We start from the raw sequence: 9625 nt of genomic DNA, 5'->3' as shown, positions 1-9625 counted from the left end.
TAATTATGCAGGTCGTGTTAGTAGAATAGCAGCAAAGCTTGATAAGGTATGATTTTAATTTCGAGGATAAAATTTTTTATTAAGGGAGGGAGAATGTAAAATCCCAAGTTTTCGATTCGTATCTCGAGAAAAAATAAATAATAGAATTTTGAGAAAATCTTGAAAGTGACTTTTAGGATAAATTTTGAGGATATTTCTGATCATTTTTAATGAAATCTGACCTCACCATTAGATTTAAAATGATCAGAAAACATATTTTAACCTGTAAGCACGCTCAAATACGAGTCTGAACAAAAAAGTTACAAAATCCTTAATTATCGAGTTGGATCAGACTAAAATAATGATTTTTTGTTAGAGTAAGAATTTTTAAAATTCGATTATACCATTGAGTTCATAACGAAAAATTATTGAACATAGACTATTTACTTGTCAATTTTGGAGCCCAAAAAGTTGAATTATCGTCAAAAACGAAAACGACGTTAATTTTAGAGTCCCATTGGGCCAAAAATGTAAATTTTTGTTAGAGATAGAATTTTTAGAAATTGACTATACCATTAGATCTAAAATAAAAAATTAGACAAAATAGAGTATTCATTCGTCATTTTTTGAGTCTAGATGGTCAAATTATCATCGATTAAAATAATAGGCAAAATACCGATTTCGTCCCAAGACTTTATATAAATAAAATTTTTAATTTTTTTTTTATATTCATCATCATTCTCACGACTCCAAAACCAGTGAAGGTTTTTTTTTTTAATTTATTTTTCTTTCGATTTTCCAACTCCGATTTGTCGTGAACGATTTGTTTTCGACCTTCGACGTAGAAGAGAAAATTGTCCGTAGCCTCGTTCTCTACAAAACCCACCCAATTTCCTTCCGTTTTCTTTTCTTTTTCACCCCGTATCATAAAAAAATAGTCGTATATATATACGGGGATTTCGTAACATTGACCTCGGATTTCATCCGTTTCAGGATCAAACTGTCCTCCATCTTAGAAGGAAGAAAGGACGACGTCGTCGAGATCTTTGAAACCACTGGGTTAAATTTGAAAATCATCCATTTCGAAGTTCAAATCACCTCAATTTTCATGTCGTTTGCCTCAATTTCCGCACACGTGCTTCAATTCCATCGCCTAAAGATTGTAAGAAACTCTCAATTTCTATTAGTAATCGTAAATTGTGAAAATTACATTTTAGATTTTATCAAAAATTTGTAATAGATTTCAAAAATATAGAATTTTATTTCTTTATTTCAAATTCACGCCAGAACTTACATATTTGATATGTTTAATTGTATATTATAACAAATTACATGTGGGTAGGATATTTCACCGGGTTATTTTCGTCAATTGGGTCTTGTGCACCGCTCAGACTCTATTTTGATGTAAGTTCTGTAAATTTTCAATTTAAATGATAAAAATGAATTTTATAATTGAAAAAATGATTTAATATTCAATGAACTCATATTGAGTTGATGAATATCAGAAAGTGGATATTTTGTTTAAGAGATTGAGAACTGTAAAAATCGAAAAAGGGAAAAAGGGTATGAAACGGTAAAATGTCAAAGTACACCAGAGGGGTGATGTCTGCATTTTACATTGTTATGTTGTGTGTAAATTGGTGAACATATCTAGGGATAATGTTACTGGTTGCATATTTATTTACTTTCTATTAGTACGAGGCCCTGTTTACTTTTCCGTTCTGTTATTTATTTTAGGTCGGGTGGCCACAATTGCATGGTAGGAAACTGGATATCTATTTTCAACCTTATATTACTAATTACTCTTTTATTTTCAAATGAATATAATATATATGTAGCTATTTTGTGAGTTGTTAAAGAGTTTGTGAATGCCTGAAGGGATAGTATGTTATATCATCCGGAGTGGTGTACTATCTTGGGATGTACGGTAGGGATAACCAAACTCATACGTAGCATGGGACGCTTATGAGAGTGGAGTCACAACTAGAATCCGGGTTTATTCCTTTCTATCTTTACCAGTGAACTTATAATATAAAGATAGTCGTATACGAATGGATTATATATTTGGGAATCACATGCACGCCTGAAAGGCATAGACAAAGATGATTAGTCAGTGATCATTACTAATTTATAGTAGTCGAACGTTCTGACAAATAAAAAAGAGACACATTGCTTACGGTCACATCAAACGGCCAGTCTGAGCCGGATAAATGGTCCCGCAAGTGTGGTAAATAGCGACCAGTCATAAAATTAGAAACTAATACTTTATTATGAAACATCACGTCCCAAATGGGAGCGATCCAATCGTGAATCCCAATTCTCTAATTCCACTACTCCACCATTGTGTATTATGTACATGTTGTCTTATTTTGATATATAAAATGAAATGCATGTTTAATGTTACCGTTTGATTAATTAGATTTGTATAAAAAAGAGAATGTTCTAGTGAGTACTGCTGATCGATGTAATGTGAGTTTTAAAATGTTTAGTTGCTCATCCATGGCTATATGTGCCAGTTAATCGTAGTTTCTTCTTTAAAATTCTACATATGTTAAAATGATTTAGTATACTTATTCGTTTATGTTAGAAGAGGTTATTGGTAAAAATTATTTTCTTCTTTACTGGGTAACCATTATTACTCACCATTTCTTTCTCCATTTTTTTAGTTTCAGATCCGAAACTTGACGAGACAGGTATAGAAAACGAATTAGAATCATCTGGTGCGTCAGATATATAGTAAGAATCCGTCACTTAGTGAGTATTGGGGTTATACCCCCTAGTGGTGCCGATTTGTCCAAGAGTATTATAGATTTTGTTCTGAGCGATAGGACTTTTGTTAGAGTGAGAAATTTTTGTATAGTCCCGTATATAAATTTCTTCTTCTACACTTTAATCTATCTTACGTTATTAGATGTATATAGGCTTTCGCTAGTATTATATTTTTGTATGTATATATGTAGGATTGTATGTCATTTATTAGGTACAGGTTGAACGCCTTGGAATGCTAACATAAACAAATGAGACTATGCCGAAATTTCGAGGCGCTACCTTGTGCCTCGAAATCTGACATGGGGCTTTGTGTTAGCGTTTGGCAGGGCACCACAAACGTGATTGGAAATTTTATTCAACCAATCGGATTTGGTTCGTTAACGGAAAAACAACAATTTTTTTTTTCTATTTAAATTAAACTTGTAGTACATTTTTAATTTTACAAAGTTCAAAGTTTGGACTTTAATATTTTATGAATCCGACAAAGCTTAGAGTATAATAGATTTAAGGAAGGACGACAATGGGATGTAACTGCCTTGACCCTTTGGGTTTGTACATTGAGATTGGTGTCGATGGTCCAAGTCGATTCAACTAGTTCATCCCATGTTTAAAACGAGTGGTAAGACTCGAACCCCACGTAACTCGTGCAAGTGGATTTTTGTATTGCTTTTGGGTGAAGTATTAACACCCTTCAGCTTTTCACTTAGAAAATAGGGCACCCTTACGAGGATGGTACTATAAAATAATAATCAGATATCATCAATGAATTCTTACCCTATTAAGAAATTGAATTCACAGCTAAAAATTAATTAAAATTTAGTTAAACTTAACTTTAGGTCCCATCTAGCTTAATAAGCAAAACTACAATTTCACTTCTTGATTAAGGTCGATGCCTAAGGGAGATCTTGACCCACTATACCTTGTTATAATACAATTGTACTAGGTGGATAGACTACATCTATTCTAGACAAAGAAGTAATTTAAGAGTGCACTTGCTCAAGCATTGTGTACTACTTCTCATCTAGGGATTAAATTGGTTGGCCTTGATTTCAGATAACTAGGTTGGAGGCTCAGATTATCCCTTTGAAACAGTTAGGAGTTGTCTAGTCCATAGAACTCATAAAAAACTTTGTGAATTCCTTACTATTTTCGTTGCAAGTCCATAATTTATATTAAAATAGATACAGAACCTCAAGTAGATTTGCATCGTCATAGAGTTTAGGAGAAAATCATAGATCCCGTGCGTCCTATGTGATAATTATGGTCATTCTCTTGAGTGTTGTCTGAGTCTGCCCATGCTCCGTACTACGTAGGCTAATATGAGTAATTCTCAAACTTCTTATTGGATGCCAACATTTAGTTTGTTCAACCAACCATACCATGTAGATAATTGGTTTTCCTCGGATACTATACCTAAATAGATGAGTTCATTCAAGGTAGTCACTTTGCTAATCATGAGGATTTATATATACATGACACCTCGATGATAAATCTAATCATAATCCCCCAATAATCCTATGATTCTCAATAATTCTTTGAATATAGAGTTGTAGAGCTAGAGTCAACATTCAATCACTTTTATTTGTCCTTCTCTTAATCTTCGTCATTAGAGTCCTTGATGACTAAGTTGTTAAATCAACAACAACAACAATAGGACATTGGTCAAGTCTTAATCAAAATGAAGACTCAATGGAGTCACCTATCACTATCTTTAAAAGTAAGAAAAATTGATCAATTCAAAACTAATGATAACACAATCCCTAAAAATTTACCATTTTTTCAAAATACCTTTAGTGACCAATTCCATTCTTTTGAGAAATTCAAAGATTGTCTATCAATGAATGATAATCTTTTATCGATTGAAGTCCAACTTGGTCCGCTAACTGTGCCCTTAGAAGAAGGAAAGAATGATCACTTTTCACATGAGATAACTTCCAAGAACCAATATGTGTTTCAAAATCCTAATGAACAAGATGATCATACAAATTTGATTAAGGAAACTGATCCATCATCATTGGAGAATGTTGTCCAAGAGGAATAAAGGAATAATTCTGATTTGTTAGTTATACCAATTCTAACCACTCCCAATCCAATTTTGTATCTCATCCAGCCTATCATTTCACAATAATGTAAAGACTATGCCTATGTTACAACTTCCACTTTCTTAGGGATTACGATAATTGAGAACTATTTCAAAAAAGGTGATGACACTATGAATTTAGTACAAACGAGGAATGTTGATCATTTTACAAAATCATTTTCATATTCTTACAATGATCCAAATCTGCCTGACCACCATTTGGGGTAAGAAGTTGATCTCCGTGTTCGTTAAATTAGATGTTAAGAAATAGCCTAAAAATCAGACCTTTTGATAGGTCCAGCTGAAGTCGTTAAACTTAGTGCTTCTGGGAGGCAACCCGATGTTTTTATTTTTTTAGGATGAGTAGTGTAGTAAGGGTTTCATTGTTTTCTTGTAATTACAAGCTTCCACGTAGGATCCGATCGATGCTTTGTAGGTATAAAACTGAACAAATATTTAAAATAAACTTGGTGAGTAAGATCAGGGACAATTGTGATTCAATGTTTCCTTCGATTTAAAATCAAAACAGAATTTGAAAATTTGCAACTAAGTGTAGAATAGAACTGAAATAGAAACTAAAATTAAAGTAATATAAAAGAGTAGAGAGATCAATTTAACCTTCGCAAACCCACTTGATAGTCTAAACAATTCTAATTCGATCTCAATCCACGCAGCAAATCATTGTTCGTGGATCATAATATAAATCGGTTAATGTCCTTGAAAATAAATCCAATGGTAGAGGTGATTAGTGAATTAAGTTGGTATTCTCGGATTCATATCTCAAGTGTTATTGAGCATGATCAAGTTTGATCCTATCTAAGCATGGATCATCAAAATGAGTACAATTGATATAAATCGGATAACCCAAACTTGATAACTTCTCACAAGCATAATTAAAATAGTTAAAAGGAATTGATTAAATAAATCAAAATAAACTCATTCCGGCATCATCGACCTCTCTATAGAGATGTAGACACCCCATTTTTGCACTCGCCTCATTAATCAACTCGTCAACCCGATCGCAATGATTCTCAATGATGGATGTTATTTCTATTGCTTTATTTTGTTACCAGATGTGTTTCAGAAATCCGGATGAGGTATCTCGAATTGACAAAACCTTAGAAACCACGCTACGCTAGGAAAATATGACCCTAGAAACATAGAAATCATCATCTTGCAAACCAAAAAGAAGCTTCACGATAAAAATCACTAAAAATTGACCAAATTACCAAAATACCCTTAACCTCAAAACAACGTTAGAGCCTACGCTACGCTTAGGAAAACCCATTCGAACATATAAAATGACAAATCGGAACCAAATAAATTATTTCAGCAATTTTAACAGAATTTGACAAAATTACGAAAATGCCCCTCTTAAAGTTCACAATCATTTCACATAAAAATTTTCATAAATGACACAAACCAACATTCTCATTGAATTCCTTACAAAAAATCGATTCTAAAACATCTTAGAACATTAAAAACCGACTTAAAACGTGAAAAGTCCTCTTCGGGGGCAAAACAGTAATTTCACAATTTTCATAATTAAAAAATTTGAAATTAATAAATAAAACATTAAATAATTAAATTGAAACATTAATAAAATTAATTTAAAATTTTGAACCTAAAAAATCGATCAATCGGACTTTCAGGCAAAATTGTTGAGGGTTCGTGAGATATTTCTTTAAGGACCCCTCCATTTGGGGGTCCAAAGAATTAAAGAAATAATGGAAGGGGGTTCTCAAAAAATTAAAAGTAAATCAAGCAAGACTAAATTCAAGGTATTAAAGTCAATTAAGTGAGACTGAAGTCAAAATTAAAGTCAATTAAGCAAGACTGAAGTCAAGATATTAAAAGTCAATCAATTAAGACTAAAGTCAAAACATTAAAAGTCAATCAAATAAGACCAAAAGTCATAATAGAATTCTAATTAAATAATAACTCTATCTAATAGAGTTCTAACTTAAAAACAATTCTACCTAAAACAATTCTAATTAAAACACAATTCTACCTAAAATAAGTCTAATTAAAACACAACTCTAATTAAAAGATCTCTAATTAAACACTAACTCTATCCAAATCAACCCCTAAAAACATCTATAAATAGAGGTGCTCACACCCTATTTTCGTATCAAATCATAAATCCTAAGAAAAGTAGGTCTAGAAGCTCCCCTAGCCCCCCATAAACCCTAGTTTTGGAGTCCCAACTCCTTACCTAACATCCTCCCTTCAATTTTAGTCTAGAAAACACCTAAAAGCCCTCCAAAAACACCCCCAAATCCGCAACGAACTTGAAGAGTTCAGATTCAAAAATAAGGAGATACCTTATATCGGAGATCCGAAATCAAATCCGGAGACAGAACGAAGTAAGGGAGTACGGTACAAAGAGCTCTTTTGTCAGATCTGAGGGAACAAAGTCCTTGCTATCGGAAAGATAAATTTTTTTTTTTTTATTTTTATCTAGATTTTAGCAATGTAATTTACTTGGGAAGTTAGTAGAGACCGGCTTTGGCCAGGCGGGGTTGGTGCCTAACACCTTCCAACCCCGTAACTTGATCCTCGAATTCAGATTTTTTATGGTAAATTAGTTCTTTTTATCCACGTTTACTGTTTTACTCACTTACACGTCCCATTTAGCCAACGTGGCACTAGTGCGTGGCCCGGTCTCTTCGGAGATGCGACGTCATTCATGAAACCCACAACTCCAGTCATGTACCTTAGGGTATATCAAACTGGGGGCATCAATACCATCTGATCAAGTGATTCTGAGAAGTATGTTGATGCACCCAGGCTGGAGCGACCTGAGCCTTTGACCTATTGTAAGCCACACAGTCACATGTCTCGATTGCCAACGTAGTACTAGTACGTGGTCGGTCCCCTCGTGGGATGCCAAACCATTTATGAAAGCTACAACTCTTGACTCGTACCCGTAAGTATAAAAGATAGTCTAAGTATATCAATTGCATTTCTTGGTCAAAACCGGTGCCTAAGCAAGATCTTGCCCCGCTGTACCCTACTGTACGAGGGGGATAGACTACGTCTATTCTAGACGAGAGGTATTTAAGTGGGCCCTTGCTCAACATTGTGCGCCACCTCTCAACTGGAGATCGAACTGGCTGTTTTTGACTTCAGAGAAGTGAATTGAGGTTTTAGATTATCACCTATACGGTATATCAAACCAAGTCACCACGTATCGAAAGGTATATAGGTGTGCTTGGGCAAGGGTGGCTAGATAAAAATGCATTGCACGTAGTAAACCTAGAGTCTAGAAGCCTTCCTATAGGTCACGACCCGAATTGACTATGGGTGTTCCTGGGTTGCTTTATTCAATCCAACCAACAGGTAGGTGGACAGACCGATCCAGAATAATCAAACAAAATCCGCAACATCGGTCCGACCCAATCGGTGAAATGTACCGATTAATTTGAACCACTTAAACCAGTTGACCCAATGGACAAATGGATCAAACTGATCGATACCAAATCAGTTGGACTAATTGGTTTCACTTTTAAAGATCCAGACCACTTTATCTAGAAAGATTCGATCTTAAGATCAAATTAATTTATCTGATCAAAGGTTCAATCCCAATCAGGGGTAGAGGTAGACCCGCATCTAACCTTTCTCGCTTTCTTGGTCACTATAGACTTATGGTGCATTTGGATTCGATTTTCCGTCAGACTTTGGCTATTTTATGTCAAAACTTTAATCATGTGGTTAAGAGTCAAACCTTTAGAGTCAATGGTTAACCTTGGTTTACTTCCAATCAGGTGATAATTGGTCATAAACGTTCTAAACCTCCATCTGTACCACTTTGGGTCCGTCAAAAGAGTCGTTTAGTCAAAGTACTAATGTCAAATCCAAGTAGTCTATTCACTCAGAAAGACATTCTCTCTTTGTAGATAATTGTCCCTAGTTTTCTTTGGGTTTCAATCCAGTTTTCGTCAGTCTTTAAATCCAGTTAGTTGTTTCAGTTACGTTAGTCTTTATTCAATTTTCAAGTTTTAGTCGAGTTTGTCAATCTATGTTTTTCAATTCCAATAAAATATAGAAGCTTCTGATTATCATGCGTGTAATAACGATTTGAGCATAACATGAGAAATGACTCAAAGCTCACTAATCAAACTCGATAAATATTTGAATTAAAGAGTACACTCAACAAGTGCAAATGGGTACTACATTTTCCTTAGAAAAATATAAGAGAATAATAAATTTACTTGAGAAATTCAACAGTGTTCCTGCATGGTCTCGTAAGAATACATGGATAGATTGCACCAAAATTGATCAAATCCTAAAGTTGAGGGTGAATTTCAAAATCAAATATTATCAAGAATGATGTATTTGAAACCATCAACAAAGGTGTTAAGATCTGCAAAGAAGGGATTCATCATGTTTTTCACTTAAGAAAGAAGAGTTCTCATTCGCGAAAGAATATATGGTTTTTTTCGAAGTTTGGAAATGATTGAACGAGTCAACGTCAAATACAAAGAAGTCAATCACACTCAACTTTGTAAAAAATGACCGAAGATTTCTCTTTATCAGAAAAAGACTGAAGATTATTCCTTCTCAGAAGAAGATTGAAGATTACTCATTCTCAAAAGAAGACCTTACTCGATAGAGTAATCAAGACATCGAATTTCTAAAACCTTGACCAAATCGATTAGTATTTCACAAAAGGAGGCCTTCATTGGTCGAACCATTTTCTTGTCTTACCAAGAAGAAGACAACCTTCTTTAGCCCTTCGCAGCCTTTAAAAATAAAATCAATAGCCTCTTCTTTCTAAACCATGCCGACCAACCT

Source organism: Akebia trifoliata, chromosome 9, assembly GCF_017979445.1.
Source record: "Akebia trifoliata isolate Shusen 1 chromosome 9, ASM1797944v1, whole genome shotgun sequence".
NCBI lineage: Eukaryota > Viridiplantae > Streptophyta > Magnoliopsida > Ranunculales > Lardizabalaceae > Akebia > Akebia trifoliata.
The sequence above is the reverse complement of the archived record's forward strand: the minus strand, read 5'-3'. Positions refer to the sequence as shown.